Source organism: Tamandua tetradactyla, chromosome 8, assembly GCF_023851605.1.
Source record: "Tamandua tetradactyla isolate mTamTet1 chromosome 8, mTamTet1.pri, whole genome shotgun sequence".
Classification (NCBI taxonomy): Eukaryota; Metazoa; Chordata; class Mammalia; order Pilosa; family Myrmecophagidae; genus Tamandua; species Tamandua tetradactyla.
Genome location: NC_135334.1, coordinates 19,223,517 through 19,243,176, shown reverse-complemented (window position 1 = coordinate 19,243,176; position 19,660 = coordinate 19,223,517). Strand labels below are relative to the sequence as shown.

General features: G+C 42.6%; 1 pseudogene; it reads left to right on the top strand.

Moving 5' to 3' along the window:
* Positions 1-7,310: 7,310 nt before the first annotated feature.
* Positions 7,311-8,506, top strand: LOC143645036 (E3 ubiquitin-protein ligase RNF113A-like; annotated as a pseudogene).
* The last annotated feature ends 11,154 nt before the right edge of the window (positions 8,507-19,660 follow it).

Sequence of the window (19,660 nt, the reverse complement as noted above, 5' to 3'; positions counted from 1 at the left end):
CAAGCATTCTTAAGTGCTTTTGAATAGATACGTTATTTAGTCATCATCTAAACCCTCAAGAATTTACTCGAAAAGTAAATTCACTTTTTCATACGAGGAAAATAAGCTTTTAAAAATATTACTCTTTTTCCCATTTACGGCTATTTACGCTAGTAAATAGCAAAGCTAGAACTTTACCTCAGCTCTGGCAATTTCCAGGATCTCTCACTACACCATTGAGTTCTTCCTTTGTCTTTCCTTAAAGCAGTTGTGGGGATGAAGGGGAGAGGGAGGGGTGATTACAAAGAAACGGAAGAGCCCTGTGCCCTAGAGACATCACCTAGAAAGGAAGAGATGCATTCACATTCCAAGACCTCTGAAACTTTAAAATACATATATGAACAAGAGGAGGTGACCCTAACTGGAACTGTAGCTACAAATGTTGGCTTAGACGATGAAAAAATATGTAATTAGAGCTGGGACTGATTAATCAAGGAAGACTTCCTAAAGGGAATGATTTCAGATTAGGGTTTTGAAAGTGAACAGATGCAAGGATTGGAGGTAGCGGCGTTTGGGGATGGGAAAGTGAGAATCTCATTTATAAATTTTTAGTTCTGGTTTTTCAGGTGGCTCAGATATGCAAATGTGTTTAAATAAGAGGAGCTGTGTAGAGAAATCACTTTTTATTTCTGTCGAGTAATTCCATCAGTTTCTGTTCAAATGGCTAAAACTACAGGGGCCCTTCAGAGGTTTTTTTTTTAAGGGCCGTTCAATTAAAATGATCTAATAAATGAATTTTAAAAGCTAAGGATCAGAGGAAGTGAGCCGAGGGCTGGCCCGGGGAGGAAGCAAAGCAGGCGAGCTCGGCTGCCGCCGGCCGGGGGCAGGGGCTTGGAGACATGGAGGAGGTCAGTGGCGGCAATGACCGGGTGCCGAACCTGCGGGGCGGGGGAAAGGGGGTGCATAGTCAAAAATATTATGACCCAGAACATGGAACGGATCCTGGCCCGAGGAGAAAACTTGGATCATCTCCGCAACAAGACCGAGGACCTGAAAGCCACATCCGAGCACTTCAAAACCACGTCGCAGAAGGTGGCGCGGCAGTTCTGGAGGTAGAACGTGCTGATTGCGCCCATTGCGTCATCGTTGCCTTCACCATCCCCTTCGCCTCCGTGCCTTCAGCCACTGCCGCCAGCCCTACCCAGGGAGCCCCTGGCAGCCACCCCCACTTCTCTTTGGGGCAGCCTTTCGTAGCGGGGGCCACGTGGGGCCCTTGCTCCCAACCTCCGCACCAGGAGGCTGCTCGGTCCTCCTGCTCCCTAACCTTAGGTGCCCCTGCCCCCCTGCTGCCTGACCCCCGGGGAGCACCTCTGGAGGTGGGAGGGAGCGCGACTGTGACTGTGTTTCCCGGGTCCTCAGGGTGGGCTGGAGAGGGCCCAGCATGGGGCTGGGAAACTGTTGGTGGCCGGTGGGCAACAAAGATCCGCCAATATCCCTAAAAAAAAAAAGAAAAGAAAGAAATCTAGGGGTCAGAAAATCTCCTTGTTGAAAAGAGGGGACCATCATGGAATTTTCACAGAGGAATTATTAACACTGTGCCTATGGTCTCTTTTCCTTCTGTCTTTTTTTACTTTACCCCAAGGGAGAAAGAAAGCAGATTGGGGAACTGAGAGTACAAAAGGATAAACACAGCTGAAAGAATGATATAATTTGTGCCGAGACCCTTTGTTTTTCTGTCTCTCAGGGCGTGTCTTTAGTTGCTATCTGGGGAGGTGGGAGGGTAAGCTGGGGAAGTGGTGCAGTGCAGTGACTCTCCAAGCGTTTTTTTTTTTTTTTTTTTTTTGGTCAAGATCGTCATCTGTGGGTGAGCAGCCTCATTATCTAACGGTCCATCATGAAGTGCAACGGGGCTGAGAGTGGCCGGGCAGAGGAGATGACACCCTGGCCCGCCCTAGATGCCACCAACCTCCTTTGCCCTCCATTTCCCAAACTGAATACAAACCCAACTTAAAAACAGCTTTATCTTGGGGAGTGTAGAAAAATGTTCAAGCCAAATGGAATTGGGGGCTGTAATGGACAGTTGCTACTTGTTTTCTGTCCCCCAGGCCTCTCTTCTGGGAAATGCCTTTTCCCTACACCATGTGAGCATTGTGGGTGGATGTCGCAGGCTTCCTAACCTCTCTTCCTGGGTACAGAAAGATGGGCCTGAGGCCTCAACAGGGTCCTCTTTAGGGCTGATATTGGCTGAAAGATAAGTTAGGCTGGATATGTTCTCTTTTCTCTGAGATTGTCACTTTTAGGGATGATATGAGCCAGGGACAACTGGTGACCGTCTTTGCTGTGATATGAAGAAAATATGCTTGTAGCCAACTGCCTATAGAACTAAGATGTGATGAAAAACACAGACCTTCTGTTGCGAGTTGAACCCCTGGATCCAGCTGTACCTGAAGTCAACTCACCTCTGGATCTCTTGGTTACATGAGCTAAGAAATTCCCTTTACACTTGAGCTAGTTTTAGTTTCTATTACTTGCATCCAAAAGACCCCTAACTAATATAGTGGAGGGGACAGCGAGAAGTTAAGCAATGGGCCTATTCTATGCAATGTGATCCTATGTACTAAATGCAAAAGGTAGGACCTTATTGCTTGGGTGTTTAGAGAGTTAGCTCTCTCCCTCTAACCCCTTTCTCCTGATTCCCCATTTAACTCCTTCTTCCCTTGGAATCTATCACCTTCCCTACAAAAATGGTCAAATTGTGGCCCCCTACTTTTTTTCTTGTAAATGGTACATTTTGCAGCCTCAGCCTTTGATGCAGCAGGGAGGGCAAGGCTCCGGGGTAAGGGTCTGTGGCTTCCCCAGGAAAGGGGGTGATTCAGGCACGGCCATGAGGACATGGGGAGCAAGTGGGAGAGCAATCTGTTCCTCCCTGGGCCATGTGCCTTAGTCCTAAATGCATCTCATGAATCCAGGGATTGATTTGGTCATAAAAACCTTCATATGGTCTAAATAAGAAATTCATATTTCCCTGTTGTCATAAATTTTACATTTTCTTGAGAGCAATAATCATGCCCTCATTTTGTTAAGAAAGCATTCATCCTCTCGCTACTCTGGGTTAAACCCAACATTCGTGGACAAAGACCCCTAAATTAATAGACAATAACTGGTTCCAGGCCTAGGTCACTCCTTCCTAGCCACTCCTTCCTCTCCTAAAGTTGCTGGGGTGCGGTAAGAATAGGGAAGTGGGGTTGGGAAGAAATGATTCAGTTGCTCTATCACAATGGTAAAAAGAAAAGTAAGATCTCATTCGGGAGCGTGAGAAATAAAATATTCAAGAAAATGTATTTAAAATAGGTTTTAACCCTAAGCTGAGCTGATGCTTAAAAATCATAACTTAATCATGCATGCTGTGATCGTTAGGTTCAGGTGTCAACTTGGCCAGGTGATGGTGTCTGGTTTTGTTGCTGTGGACTTGAATCATGAGCATGTGAAATTCATCTATGGCTGATTATATCTGCAGTCAGCAAAGGGGAGTGCCTTCCACAATGAGTGGTGTTTAATTTAATTAGCTGGAGGCTTAAGAGAGGGAGGTCAGAAGATTGCTCTGCAGCTCAGCATACCTCATGTCAGCACTCGCAGCTCAGCGCAGACGTTCGGAGTTGCAGAAAGGAATCGCTCTGGGGAAAGCCATCGGAACCCAGAAGCCTGGAGAGAAGGCCAGCAGACGTAGCATTGTGCCTTCCCATGTGACAGAAACTCAGATTGACAGCTAGATACCCCTCCTCCAAAGAACTGTAAATTTTTAACTAAACAGATCCCCTTATTAAAAATGGATCCATCTCTGGTGTGTTACATTCTGGCAGCTTTAGCAAACTAAAGCACATGTGCTCAGGAAGATTTTTGACTCAGGAAAAAAAAAAATTCAGGTTGAAGTTAAATGGTTCTCTAGATGGCTTTTTTCCATTTACACCTGGAAGAAAAGCCAAAGGTAGCATGGGATGTGACGGAGAATAATTAAAAGGTAGGAAGAAATAAGTCAAATTATATATATATTTATTAAATGTTACTGAGCTTTTAATAAACACATACAGATTTTAACTATGTGCAAGGTATTGTTCTAAGTATTTTAAAAACATTGTCATTTAACTCTTACACCAACCCATGAGATAATTTACTTTAAAGTATATCATCTTAACAACAAAAAACCAATGGCAATAATAATAGCTAGCATCCTTTCGAGTTCTCTTTATATACATTATCTCATTTAACCTTCACAACAACCAAAAGAACTAAGTACAATTATTATCACTATTATATGAATGAGAAAACCAAGGCTCAGAGAGGTTAGGTAACCTTCCAAAGGCCACACAGCTAATAAGTAGTAAATGTCGATCTCAATGTTTCTAACTTTAAAGGCTGTGCCCTGAATGACTACCCTTTGGCCTTATTATTTGGTTACTTTCAATATTTTACTGGTTCATATAGTTTTAGCATTCTATACACAAGTGGGTGAAAAAACAAGCAATTCTAACACCTATACATCTTTAACAAGAGGATTACCCAAATCCTAGCATCCATTTGAAAGCAGCTTGTTCAAATTGCAGGCCCAGTGCACAGGATAAAGCTAAGAGCTTCTGAAAATTCTCTTTGCAACAATCGAAACTAATAAAGTAAGAGGATAAACTCACAGGCAATATCTAAACTTGCCTGGGGGACAGTTATTCCGATCTTCATTCCGTCTGGCAAATGCTGATCGAATGCCAGGCTGTGATGGTAAACAGATGGCACATGCAAACTGGATATTTAAGGGGACTAGATATTTTAATAATGCTACATTTTATAAAGTGTGGGAAATATATAAAGGATAATGCAGTATCCTGGACTAATAACGGTGGAGAACTCCTTTCCACGCCTGGGCTTGAAGGGACAAAGGGAAGGAACTGTTGCTGGGACCCAGAGAAGGCAGCCAAATAGAAGAGGGATGTCTGGCGGGAGCTGGGGCTTTCAGTGGCTGTGTGGTCAGCCACAGTGACCGGGCTTACCAGGGGGGCGGTAACAGAGGGCCACAGGTTAGTTGGCTTCAACAACAGAAATTTACCATCTCATGATTTTTTCTTTTTTTGGCTGCTTGAAGCTGATCTTGTGATTTATTTATTTTTTTTTTATTAGGATCATTCCGTTCTATATATATAATCAGTAATTCACAATATCATCACATAGTTGCATATTCATCATCATGATCATTTCTTAGAACGTTTGTATCAATTCAGAAAAAGAAATAAAAAGACAACAGAAAAAAATCCCTACATACCATACCTCTTATCCCTCCCTTTCATTGATCTCTAGCATTTCAATCTAAATTTGTTTTAACATTTGTTCCCCCTATTATTTATTTTTATTCCATATGTTTTACTCGTCTGTTGATAAGGTGGATAAAAAGAGCATCAGCACAAGGTTTTCACAATCACACAGTCACATTGTGAAAGCTATATCATTATACAATCATTTTCGAGAAACATGGCTACTGGCACACAGCTCTACATTTTCAGGCAGGTCCCTCCAGCCTCTCCATTACGTCTTGACTAGCAGAACTCATGATTTTTGAGGGCTAGAAGTTTGAAAGCAAAGGGTCAGCAAGACCATGCTTCCTCTGAAAGGGAGAATTCCTGCCATGCCTCTGTCCTGGGGTCTGATGGGGGGCCAGCAATCCAGGGCATTCCTTGGCTTGTGGCAGCATAACTCAATCTCTGCCTCCTTCACATGGCTGACTTCTCCTGCTCCCCCTTCCCTCCTCCTCCTCCCCATCCTCCCTCCCACCTTCCCCTTTCCTTGCTTTCCTTCCCCCCCCCTCTCCTCCCTCTTCCTCTCCCCCCCTCCTCTTCTTCTCCCCCTGCCCCTGCACTTTCTCTCTATCTGTCTTACTAATGTGTCCAAATTTCTTCTTCTTATAAGGACACTAGACATATTGGATAGGACCCATCCTAATTCAGTGTGGTTTCATCTTTGGAGATCCTATTTACAAATAAGTTCACATTCACAGCACTGGGAGGGAGGACTTTAACGTGTCTTTTGGGGAGACAATTCAATCTATAACACTCGACAACCTGAAAGGCAGGAAACCTGGGCATTAAATACCTTGACCTCAGTTCTTTGCTACAGTATGATCTTCTGCCAGTGCCTCCAATTGGCCAAAGCCAACTGGAAGCCTTAGAGATCCTGAAGGTTAGAGATCCTGCTGCTGTGGTCCATGCAGCCCAGGCTCCTGGAGTGCAGAGCTGGGTGGAAAAGGATGGGAAGCACCTTAAGGGCAGATGGCAGATATCCAGGAAATGGCTAATGATACAGATCAATCCATGCACTTTGATAAAACTGAATTCCTGGACCTGCCAAATTAAGAACAAGCTCCACGATTGGGGGAGTCCCCATGACCTGTGTATGCCTGTACTAGCCAAAGTAGTTGGTCCGTTGGTTGGCCTGATCATTTTAAGCCCTTTCTGTCTTCCCATCATTTAAATGCAAACAGGCCTGTGCCCCAGTGTGGATAAGCCCGCAGCTTTGGTCTCTTTATGCTCTTCTTTAACCAGGTGGTTAAAGTGACTTATTGCAGAATGCTCAAGGGCCCTCAGGACTTCAAATCCAACTGAGTTCACACCGTGCTCTCTCCTCCGGGTGGCCCTGTTATTGCCAAATGCTTCTTCTTCTTTTTCTTGGGGAAGAAGTTGCACCATCTGATCTGTTTAACAGATGTCTGTCCTGGGTATGCGTGGACAGGTTACACGCTTACGCAAAGTCTAGAAGAACTGGTTCCTGTTTCTAAGCTTGTGCAAAAGTGATTGTGGGACAGCGGTGCTGCCTCTTGCTCCCCGAGTGGCGGGAGAGGCGGCCCGTGGGCGGGGGCGGGGCGGTGGCACCCATGCGTGTAAGGCCGGCTGTGGGGGTGTCCCAGGGCCGCTCGTCTGGGCCGAGCGGTGCACGCCGCGCCCGGCCTTCCGAGCATGGTGAGTTACCTGCCTCCTGGCGTGGTGGACTGTGGCACCGGCTAAAGAATTGCACAGAGAATACAAGCCATTGATAGGCCAGACCTATGTAAGCAGGGAGAAGAGTTGGTTGTTTTTGAGCAAATAGCATGTCCGGAGAGAACCGCCCCATTCAAAGCTGAGTAATAAGCAGAAAGGGCCCAGCATGGGGCATATGCATAGAAAATAAGGAAAGAAATGTGCCAAGCAAAAGTAGATTAAAGACATACTTTGGAAGAAGAATCACTTCAGGAATCAGACTAGAATTTTAGACACAAACTTCTTTCTCTCAAAAAATTTAAAGAGAGAAGAGGCCCCATGCGACCTAGCCATGCAGCTAGCTGTTTCAGAGCTCAAGACCCCCAAACGGCAGCACAGCTTTCCTCAGGAAGGAATACAGACCAGGTGTGCACCTTTCTCTTTAAAAAACCTGGATGTAAAGGCACCGCAGGCCGCAGAAAGCGCCGGGTCTGGGATGTAGAGCCAGAAGAAAGCAGCAACAGTCGTGAGGAAAGCAGCGCTGTGCTCCCAGGAGAAAGGAAGCGGGTGATCCGCAATCCAGTGATGCAGAAGACTCCTGGCAGCCATAAACAGAAGGAGGCTTATAGTAGTGAGGTGGAGAACGAGCCCGAGAGGCTTGGTGTGGCCGACAAGCCACCCTCTGTGTGAACCCCCTAGGGCCAGAGGATATGGAGCGAGAGGCTTGGTGTGGCCGACAAGCCACCCTCTGTGTGAACCCCCTAGGGCCAGAGGATATGGACCGAGAGGCTTGGTGTGGCCGACAAGCCCGCCCTCTGTGTGAAACCCCTAGGGCCAGAGGATATGGAGCGACTGCCGTCTCCGACCTGGACGCTGAGAAGGAGCATGATGCACAAGCCATCTTTGAGCATAGCCAGAAGATCCATAAGGGTCAGAGGGGCAAGGAAGATGACAAAATCTATCGAGGAATCAATAATTATCAGAAATGCATGAATTCCAAAGACACATTTGTGGGCACTGCCTCCTCCGGAACGGTAAGGAAGGGCCCCATCCGAGCTCCCGAGCATCTCCGTGCCACCGTGCTCCGGGATTACCAGTCCGACATCTGTAAGGACTACAGGGAGACTGGCCTCTGTGGCTTTGGAGACAGCTGCAAGTTCCTACATGATCGCTTGGATTACAAACATGAGCTGCAGATGGAACGTGAGCTTGATGAGGTCCACGGTGGTGCCTATGAGGATGAAAGTTAGGAAATGGGAAGTGATGATGAGGAAGTACCATTCAGCTGTTTCATCTGTTGCCAGACCTTCCAAAACCCAGTTGCCACCAAGTGCAGGCATGATTTCTGTGAGACCTGGGTATTGTAGCATTTCTCTGCCACCCTGCGTTGCTATGCCTGTGACCAGCAGACCAATGGTGCCTTCAATCCAGCAAAAGAAGGGATTGCCAAACGGGAGAAGCATCACGCTGTGGGAGAGAGTAGTGCTTCTGATTTCCATGAAGACCCCAATGTGGATCCAATTTCCATTATTTAGATTTCTCTTAATTCTCAAATCTCAAAATAAATATTTTATTGTTGTTTTGGAAATCTTAAAAAAAATTAAAGGGAACATCAGCTCAATAAGGTGACATAAAGAAGTAATTAAAAAAATTGAAGGGAACACAACAGGAGTATGTGAAAGTGAGCTGATATCCACAGGGAAAGAAATAGAAGGAAAAATAAAATTACTTAAGAAATGAAAACCATGTTAGAAGTTGCATCAGTGCATCTAAAATCTCTGACAGTCCCACGTTGGATAAGTTTGAGGAAATTAAACTTATTTAATTTAATTTAAAGATACATGTGGAAAAAAATAGACATTAGCTATTAGAGATAAGATGAAAACTATGGAAGTGATTTACCAGAGTCAAAGTCTGTGTTCCTGAATAAGAAGATAGAATAAATGGAAAAGAAGGAACATTCAGAAATGTAATATGAGTTTTTTCTTGATACAAAAGATCATATAATGATATAGATATAGGGGATTAAAATGAACTGGATGGAAGAAATTCTAAAGAGTCACTAGAATGAAGCCATATCTTGGTAACCTTCCTAAATCTGAAAGATAATGAAAGAATCTTACACATAATTAAGCCAGAAAAAACAAACAAACAGAAAAATAGACCACCAATAATGGAAAAAAATAAAATCAGCTCAGTTTTAGACTTTTCAGCAATATAATTTGCCAGAAGGTATACCAAGCTTAGCTGCTCAGGCAACACTGAACTACAGTTCATTATTATCAAGCACCACTTATTAAAGAGAATGCCCTGTCCCAGGTGAGTTGGCTTGACCACCTCATCAAAGATCAGTTGTGCATAGATGAGAGGGACTATGTCTGAACACTCTATTTGATTCCGTTGGTTAGTATATATATCTGTGTGCCAGGATCATGCTGCTTTGACCACTGTAGTTTCATAATATGCTTTAAAGTCAGGTAATGTGAGATGTTCTAGTTTGAAAGGATTTATGTACCCTAGAAAAGCCATGTTTTGATCCTAATCAATCTTGTGGGAGCAATGGTTTCTTCTAATCCCTATTCAGTACTGTAGGTTGGAAACTTGATTAGGTCATCTCCACAGAGATGTGACTCAATCATTTGTGGGTATTAAACTTGATTAGATGGAAGTATGTCTCCACCCATTCTATGTGGGTCTTAATTAGTTTACTGGGATGCTATAAAAGAGGAGACATTTTTGAAGAGAATGCCTTTTGAGAATGATGAGGAAGCCATAGCAGAGCCGAGCAGAGCCACAAAGCCAAGAGAACCACAGAGTCCACAAGCCAGTGACCTTTGGAGATTCTGAGAGAGCAGAGAAGGATGACAGGGTGCTGCAGAACCATGAAGCAGAGAGTCCACCAGCTTGCGACTTTTGGAGAGGAGGAAGAAAAATGCCTCCCAGGGAGCTTCTGAAAACAAGAGGCCTGGAGAGAAAGCCAGCAGATGCCGCCATGTTCACCATGTGCCTTTCCAGCTGAGATAGAAACCCTGAACTTCTCTGGCCTTCTTGAATCAAGGTTTCTTTCACTGGATGCCTTAGATTGTACAATTCTATAGACTTGTTTTAATTGGGACATTTTCTTGACCTTAGAACTGTAAACTTGTAACTTATTAAACTCCCCCTTTTAAAAGCCAAAAAAAAAAAAAAGTGATTGTGGTAGTTGTGGTTGCCTAGGCAACGGGAAGGTAGGCTGGAACTCATGTGTTTGTTCAGGCCATGGGGTGAGATGCGGGAAAGTGTCAACATGTTGACCCAGTTCATGGTTTCCTTTTTTCATCCTGGGCACAAATGATTCATTCATCCTTCTTTCCTTTTCTTGCATGTGATTTCCTGTGACTCACTTTGATTGGGATGTTTCGCGATAATGCTTTGCTCAGCTCTTTCCTCTCCAGGTAATACTTTCTGCTCTGCTTCTTTCCCTCTGCTCTGGTCTCTGTCAAAATATATTTGTCCTGAGTCCCATTTGCCTCTAATTGAAAAAAAAAAAGAAGAAGAGATTAAAGAAAAAAAAGCTTTATCAATTTACTGTTGATAACGTAGCGATACCAGTCTCAAGGTGTGGTCTAAGGCTCTGCAGAGTCATTTCCTAATTGGCTTTGGAGGAAGAAGAGGGGCAAGAGGAAGGACAAGACAGCAAAGCCTTGGACCGCCTCCTTGTCTGTCAAAACTATGTATCTGCCTCTTATCTGTTTTATGCATTGAGGTTCCATGTAAGTTTTTTTTTTGTATGCTGTATGGTTATTTTTTCTGTGTGAGTATCCTGTTATTGCAGCACCATTTGTTGAGTTTTTTTTGTTTGTTTTGCTTGTTAGTTTGTTTTCTGGGATGTGCATGGATGGGAATTGAACCTGGGTCTCCTGCATGGCAGACGAGAATTCTACCACTGAACTACCCTTGCATTAAAAAATAATAAAAACAAACTAGTTCTTCTGTTTGGAATAAAACATCTGTAAACCACTGGCTCGAAGAGTTAGTCCTTCCAGGATATTTTCTTTTTTTGACAGGGGGTTGGAAATGCCTTTATCACAAGTCAGCTAGGCAGAATGAGGCTTAGTGTTTATCAGGATAGGCTCTGGTGCCAGACCTCCTGTGTTCTCTCCAAGCTTGGCCACTTATTAGCTCTTAGAAAAGTGTTTTAACCTCTCTTTGTCCCAGATTACCCATATCTAAAATGCATAATAACAGCACCTACTTATATTGTGAGGATTCAATACAGTGGTGTGCCGAAGCTGATTGCACACATCTCTTCCTGACTCTGCATTCAGGGACGTCAACATCAGTAGCTAGGGATGGGTGATAGTATATTTATCCTATCTACATAGGCAAATACTACAAATCAAGGCTTTTTTTTTTGTCCCTGGGGTTGCTGGTGGCAAACTTTTCCCAGCACAGCACTGAATAAATGGCTTAAAACTCACAAAGCACTAAAAACAATACTTAGCAGATAGTGAGTGTTCAATTAGGTGCAACTACCACTATTATTCATTATTGTCATTTTCCTCCAGTGGCACCTTTTGGGAAGCTGTTTATTCAGGAATTGTCCTGGAAGCTTTTTCATCACTCTTTATTCCATACCTCTCAAAACTTCTATTAGGAGTGACAGATTGTCCTCTTGTTTTCTGAATGATCAATACTCAAGCATGAAAGTCCACATGGTTTTGCAGGGATTACAAAGGGGAATATGAAAGGAGGCATCTTAATTCCTGAACTACTTGTCATCCCCCCCGCCCCCCCCATTTCTCTAGGATCATAGCTTTACAACAGTACAATGGTCTTAGACATCTTAGGCTGCAACCCTGAATATACAGGTCAGGCTTTTGAGCAAGAAGGACCCACGTGCTGGATTTTAACGGGTTTTCTTTTGAAAGTAAGGATTTCCAATAACACAGTCACATGAACCAAAGAAGAGGAAGAGAGGAGGAAGGAGAAAGGACTTCCAAGTAGGTGCCAAAAGTGTTTGATGTCCTAAACTTATTTGACCTGGTTTTGGTTTCATTTAGACACAGTGACCAAGGGGAAGAAGACTATTGCAAAACCTCAACATAACATTGCTACAGTTTCCTACAAACCTATTTCCCATGTCTACCAGATTTGTTCCTTGCAGTTTTCCTTGGCTACACCACAGCTGCATTTTACAATATATTCTACAGCCTGTTGTAATGACACCTTAATGAGAATGAGCCCATTTCCCAAACTCTTTAAAGAACATTTGCTTCCTGACCCATGCATGCCCTCTCTCAATCTCCTTTCATCTGGCTCCAGAAATCTGAAGGTGCACCAGGATGTTTAAAGTTACTAACTTCTTAATGTAGCAGTTTCTGCATCCTCTTGCATCCACTGAATTCACAAGTGTAAATGGAGCCCTCAGCTCATCTACCAATGGTAAAAGAAGAGTAAGGAGGACTCAAGTAAATACAAAGAAGAATGTACCGACTGGAGCTATTAAAAGACACTGCAACTGGTTGCCAAGAAATGCTGTGGCTCCTTCTTCCTAGAAAGCCTATGAAAAACGTTGACATAGATTGTCAGTTTGGGCTGGTGGAGGTGCTTGGAACTAAACGATTTTTGGCAATTTTTTGCCTGGAGAGAATAGAGTCTAGGATTAAGAACATGGAGTTTGGAGTCAAACAGACCTGGAAGTGAGACCCAGTTCTTTTTCTTACTAGCAGAGAAATCTTGGACACACTACTTAACCTCTCTTCAGAGGGTTATAATGAAATGTAAATAAGATTAATGGATATAAAGAGGTTAGCATAGGATCCAGCACCATAGGAAGTATTCAGCGAATATTAGCTTATTAGCATTCTGTATTTAGCCTTGAGTTTTACGTATCCCTTTCTTTCAACTCCATGTCCATGGTACCCTTACAGATCCATCCTCCTGTAGCCACTGTTCTTTGTTTCTTCATATCCAGCCACAAATCTGAAAGTTTCCAATTCTATGCCAGTTTGGCAATCGCAACTAGTTCTCTCACCAGTCAGCTGGGTTTTGGAGCTTCCTACCTAACACCAAATAGCATAGCTCCCAGGGAAAAGTGTCCTCAGATCATGTTCTATCTTTCAGTCTCATGTGGGAGCTGATGAAGATGCTACCTGTGACAACCTGACTATTTCTTTTCATTCTGCAAACCTGGACTCACACACTAAGGAACCTAGGCAAGAGACAAGGCTAGATAGAGGTAGAAAAGAAAAAGAAATGAAAAAATTAAGGAGTTGTTTTTTAAAGTTTTTGGTAATGCAAATTTCCTTATCTATGCTGAATTCTGCAAAATAGAAAGTGGAGGCAGATTTTCCATTTACTGAAACACATGACTGGTCCAGCATCATGTATATGAAGCTCTTAAAGTCTGAGATTATATTTTTAAAATTACTTAATCTGAACTCTGAATATCTTTTTTAAAATTTTTATTGACAAACCAAAACAACATATAAGCATGAACATTCTTAACATACAAACATTCCATATATGGTGTACAATCAATGGTTTGCGATATCATCACATAGTAATATATTCATCACCATGATCATTTTTTAGAACATTTGCATCAGTCTAGAAAAAGAAAGTAAAAAAAAGAAAAAACTCATACATACCTACCCCAGACCCCTCCCTCTCATTGACCACTAATATTTCCATCTACCTAATATATTTTAACCTTTGTTCCCTCTATATTTTTCTATACCCCTTACCACTTCCTTTCATTGATCACTAGTACTTCAATCTACTCAATTTATTTTAACATTTTGAACTCTGAATAACTCGAGACCACCCGTAATATCTCTGACAAACATTCAGTCTGTCTTAAATGTTTCCAATGCCAGGGAGCCTACTACTGGGAGAGGTAACTAATTTCCTTCTTTTATTTATCTTATGTTCTTTTTTAATCGAGGTATAATGACATACATTAAAATGCACAAATCTTGAATGTACATAAGAATGTTGTCCAATATACTATGTATCCAGTGGCCTAATTAAAATGTGAAAAACTATTCTCAGCAAATTCCCCCATGCTCCTTTCCAGTTAATGACCCCTCCCCCACCCTCTCCCTGCCTTCTAGAGGCAACACTGTTCTGATTTCTATCCCTGTAGATTAGTGTCGTCTTTCCTGGACTTCACATAAATGGGGTCATTCAGTGTGTTCTATTCTGTGCCTGGCTGTTTTTGCTTAATGTAATATTGTTGAAATTCATCTATGTGGTATATTTTAATGGTTTGCTCCTTTTTATTGCTGGGCAATATACCACTTTATGGCTAGACCTCAACTTGTTTATCCAGTCTCCTCTTGATGGTCATTTGCTCCGTGTCCAACATTTGGCTATAAGAAATAAAGCTGCCATGAGCATCTTTATACAAGTCTTCTGGTAGACATGCGATTTCATTTCTTTTAGAATTTCCGAATCTTAAACTAGGTGAATATTTATAAGAATATGCCCGTTTTCCAAAGTAGTTTTTGCATTTCACACTTTCTCCAACAACGTTTAAAAGATCCAGTTGTGCCAAGCCTCCCTAACAGTTGGTATCATTAGAATTTTTCAATTTTAACTGTTTGAGTGGGTGTGTGGCTGTTTCCTATTGTGGTTTTGATTGGCATTTCCCTGGTGACCTGCAATGTTGAGAATCTTTCTATTGGCTTATTGGCCATACCTACATTCTCTTTCGTTGTCCAAGTCTTTTGCTTATTTTTCAAAGTTGAATTGTTTCTCTGTTTGTTATAAGTGTTCTTTATATATTCTGCTTGAGTCCTTTGTCATATATGAGGATAGATGTATGTATATATGTATATATATATATATATCACACATATATATGTATATAAACCATTATATATTTTTTCCAGTCTGTGATAGGTCTATTTTCTTAGCAATGTCTTTCAATAATCAAAACTTTTAAAATTTAATGAAGCATATTGAATCAATTTTTTCTTTTATGGTTGTGCTTTCTGTATTCTGTCAAGAAATCCTGTGCATCCAAAATTGTGAACATATTCTTTTAAGTTTTCTTCTAGAAGATTTATAGTTCAGCATTTACTTTCCAGTCTGTGCTCTATCTCAAATTAATTTTTGTGGATAATGTGAAGTAGGGGTTGAGATTCACTGATTCTACATAATATCCAGTTATTCGAGTGTCGTCTTTTAAACACATTTCCTTTCCTCACTGAAATTCATTGGTGCTTTTGTCAAAAGTCATTTGACTTTACATATGTGGTTCTATTTCTAGACTCTATTCTGTTCTACCTGTTTGTCTATTCTTATGCCCATACCATATTGTCTTCATTACTGTAGCTTTACAGTAAGTACTAAAATTATGTAGAATAAGTCCTTCAAGTTTGTCCTTTTTCAACTATATTTTGACCATTCTAGATCCCTTACATTTCTATATACATTTTATCAGTTCATCAATGCATTTCCTCGCTTAATAGCTCAATTGTTTGACATTTTTAAAATTTGAACTTCTCTTTTCTGGCTCTCCTGTAATGTCTTAGTTCTGTCTATAAAGTAATGTGAATAAGTCTACTTCCTCTTTCACACAGTTGGCAAGATGGCACTATGGAGAAAACTTACGCCTTGGGACCAGACTCCCAGGAGTTTGAATCCTGGCTCTAACGGTTTGTCTTCTACAAGGAACTTGAAGTCTCTGATCTTCAGCACCTTTGTAGAATGAAAATAATTCCCTCCACACAGGATTGCTATGAGATTTTGAGAGGGCACCTAGAAAGCACTGAGCCCAGTTCAGTTCTTGTCATAATAGGTATTTAAAAGAAAATTTAAAGGTAGTGTCTATTATTTTAAATGTTCAAAGATGATGGCGGAGCTATTCCCCTGCCAAAATCTTCTCATTTCTGGGTTAAGTATCCCTAGCATCTTCAACTTGTTCATAAAATATGATTTCTAGATATTGCTCCCACAAGTTAAATTTGAAATCTTTCAAAATCAATAAGACAAAGGGCATTGACCACAGAATGGACACAGGTCATGGGGCAGGATTAGGGTTTGAGAGGCCCCTAGTGGGCCAGGTACTAATTAATCTTTCAGTTACTGGATTCTGGGGGAAGTCCCCAGTGTCCTGGGGGGAAGGAAGGGTGGCTGAGTGAGTGGCGCAAAGGGGAGGTGGGGGGCCTCCATGGACAAGACCAGTAAGTATTTCCCAAGCATTTTAATGTTTTTGAGCTTTCTTGCTGATTCTCAGCCCTGCTCTCTTCATTACTGCTCTTTGATTGTGGATTGGATTGGGGGTGGTTTCCCAGTTCTGGTTTTCCCATCTTCGAATGAGAATCAACTGCTTGGTATTTAGGTAGACACATGAATGTTCAGGATAAAGCTTGTACTTCCCAATATCCCTTGCGGGTGGGTCCCTGAAACTAAATTCTGGCCAATGGGATGAGAGCAGAAGTGATGCTTCTGTACTCGGAGTTTGTGCCCTTTCTCCTTCCTGCTGGCTGGAACGTGAGAATATTCGGGTGAGCCAGCTTGGTGCACACAGAACGAGGAGACACTCTCCACCACGGGCAGAGCATATGCACAGATGCTTCCGGGAGAACGGCTGGGATACAAGCTTACACTCTTATGTGTGAAACAAATAAATTTCTGTTTTGTTTAAGCCACCATTATTTTGGTGACATAGAGCTGACACTTCATCCTAATTGCACTCATCCTGAAAACTTGTGTCCCGCTGCCCCAGGGCTCACTCCAGTTTTCCAAGAGGACGACTCTATGACCACAAGTTGCAAATTGACCTGGTCACTTTGATGGTGCCCAATCATTAGTTCTTTTTGATAGATAAGAGTGGCTGACCAGTTAGCGTAAATGAAGGTTAGTTGCTCTCTCATAACCTCACTGCCAGGTTTTAAGGACAACAAATGTCACACCAGATTCTGACACACATGCAGACATTTATTAAATCAGCATTTATGTGTAACAGGTCATGTGATGCTGCAGGTCTCAAGTACATCAATCCTACTTTACTTGATCATGCTTTACTCAATGCAAAGACCACATTCCAGAGGTTGCATTCAGTTGCATTTACGCTTGATAACAGGCAACCAGAATCCTCAGACCCAAGGACAGGACGTAGGATGAGTTAGAGATCAAGATTTGGTGGTCATCCCTGAGGGTAGAGGACTTGATATATGTGTGTCCATAAAATATTCTAGATATGCTTTAGATCTTGTATATTTATGAATTCACTATGAAAGCCCATTTCTAACAATCATTAAGCTAATTAACAAGCCGCTAATGAAAATCCATTTGTAATATTTGTTATGTTGATTAGTGAAAAATCTCTGTCATTGATTGAGATTAGGAGAACCCAGATCCTTGTAACAGTTGCCTCTGGAATGTGGGCTCTCTGATTATAATGCTACCCTGAGGTGTGAATTCCTGATAGTGCAATGTCTGTCCTAGGGTGCTATCCAGGCTAAAAGGGAACTATAACACAGTCCATGCTGAAGTATTCCAAATAAGTTACAGGCATCAGAATGCCACACCAGACAAGACCCTAAGGCAATGAAGGAGAATTCAATCCATAGCCTATTCTGCCCATCCATGCTGGAAGCTTATCTTTATCCATAGTTGTTACATTGTCTGTCATTGATTTGGAAATGCTTAAATATAAACAGCATGACGTGCGTGTGTATAAATTCACTTTAATACATGCTAGAGGCTCTGTAGTAATATTTATAGCATCTCCGTCAACTATGCACGCTCCGGAGGTGTCTCTACCAGGAACTTCAAATTTCATTATCAAACTCTGAATCAGAAGATTCATTAATTAGTGGAATATATATTAGAAGTAATTTTTTCATTGGTGGAATTAGTGCTGTTTTGCAGCTGTGGTTGCATGAACGAGATGTAAGAATCCAGAACCCTGGCAGGCTAACTCCTCCAGAACAGTGCCCGAGGTTTGGAGTTTCTCTGCTCTTTCATCCCTTCATTTGCTGGGAAACTCTGTTGCCTGATTTGCCCAGGAGTGGGGTGGATCCCAGCTTCAGACCCACTGCTTCATCTGCCTGGGATCAGGCCTTCACTGAAAGGGAGAGAGAAACGCCTGAGAGAAGGGCCTGCCTTGAGCCTCCTGTAAGCTGTGGGCCTGCTCCTGTGCCTGTTTGCTAATAAACGTTTGTACATGTGCATGGCAGAGTTGCCTGTGAGACTTATTTTATAACAACATATCACTGGGAGTGAGGTAGTAGGGCTGTATACCAACTTGAATAAAAAGCTGGCGATTGCTGAGTGGCCCAACTGACTTAGCAACAATATCTACCCTGAACTTTTCTCAATAACAATAGGTATCATTACTGAAGAAGTTTTACGCGCCAGGCATTGATCCAAGCACTTGGCATGTATAATCTCGTTTAATCCCTTAACCCTGGAGAGGTAGGTCATTCATTTTTCTTTAACTTTGCAGAGGCAGGTAATTCATCTTACAGATGGGACACCGAGGCTCTGACAAGGTACATGGGATCATCTCCTGGTCTGCTACAGAGCTAAGATGTAAATTTAGGTGAGCTGGCCTCCTGAATTTCCTGCCTCTAGTACCTTTCCCCACTGGCTCCCTGGGGCAGGTAAGGCCCACTTCAACCTCTTGTTAGGACTAGATGATTAAATGATTGTGGCAAGATGAAATCATAATGAGACAGAGGTATGGGGCAGGGGGTGGGGAGGGGAGAATGTGACCTGAGTGGGCCGGGGTATGAGGGTGCCATGCTGCCCTGCTGCTGGGAGGCCATAAGGCAGGGGACGGGGGCAGGAACCCCACACCGTGCCTAGCAGACTGTGAAGTATTCCATGGCGTCATTATCACAGAATAGCAGCCTTTTAGAATTAAGAATAGTCTTAATTTGCACTTCGTTGGGTTTTTCATTTACATAACGTTAGGATGCAAAGAAAATTCATACATGAAATCCACTGCTAATTTAGCATTGAAGTTCTTATTTAAATAACCACTGAAAGGAAATGGATTTTTCACCTAGCCCTCAGTTAGAGGGTGACTGGACAGTTTTCTAAACCCTTGCATTGTGTCAAACGCTGCATGAGAACGTATTTTCTTCTGAGAAGATCTGTGACCCAAACGCTGATCGCTATTTCAATCATTTATTTGGTATGGAGGGTTTAGTAGGATTTGTTTAAGGGCTCCGAGCAAGAGTATTCCTCTATGCAGGACCTCATTAAAAGCGCTGGCATTTGACAGCCCAGCGGGAAGGGGAATTAACAGGTGTTAATTCAGCTGGTGACACCATGTCCATTTTTAGTGTGATGGAATTAGAAATGGCAGACAGCGGGAGGTAAGATCCATAGCGCCCTGTGAAGGAATACATGCATGATGAACATGAACCACTGGGTGCTGGGTGCCGTACTGGGGATGAATACAAGTGGCAAGGTAAAGCACGTGCTAAGTCCTGGGGAAGGGGTGGTAAAGCAGCCCAGGATCCCCTGTGTGCCCAACACCTGCAAACCATTGGTCCAATGCCATGGTGGTGCCAAAATGAATGAGATGAGGTGCTCCACCCAAGGTTGTGGTTCTCCCTACAGTCCTCCCTGGGGTTCCCTTGTCCTTTGCCTTCCCAACCTCCTGCAGTGATCCCACAGCCCGTCTTCCCTCTCCACTCTTACATGGAAGACTTTCTTCATTCTCTTGAGACGCAGAAAATAAT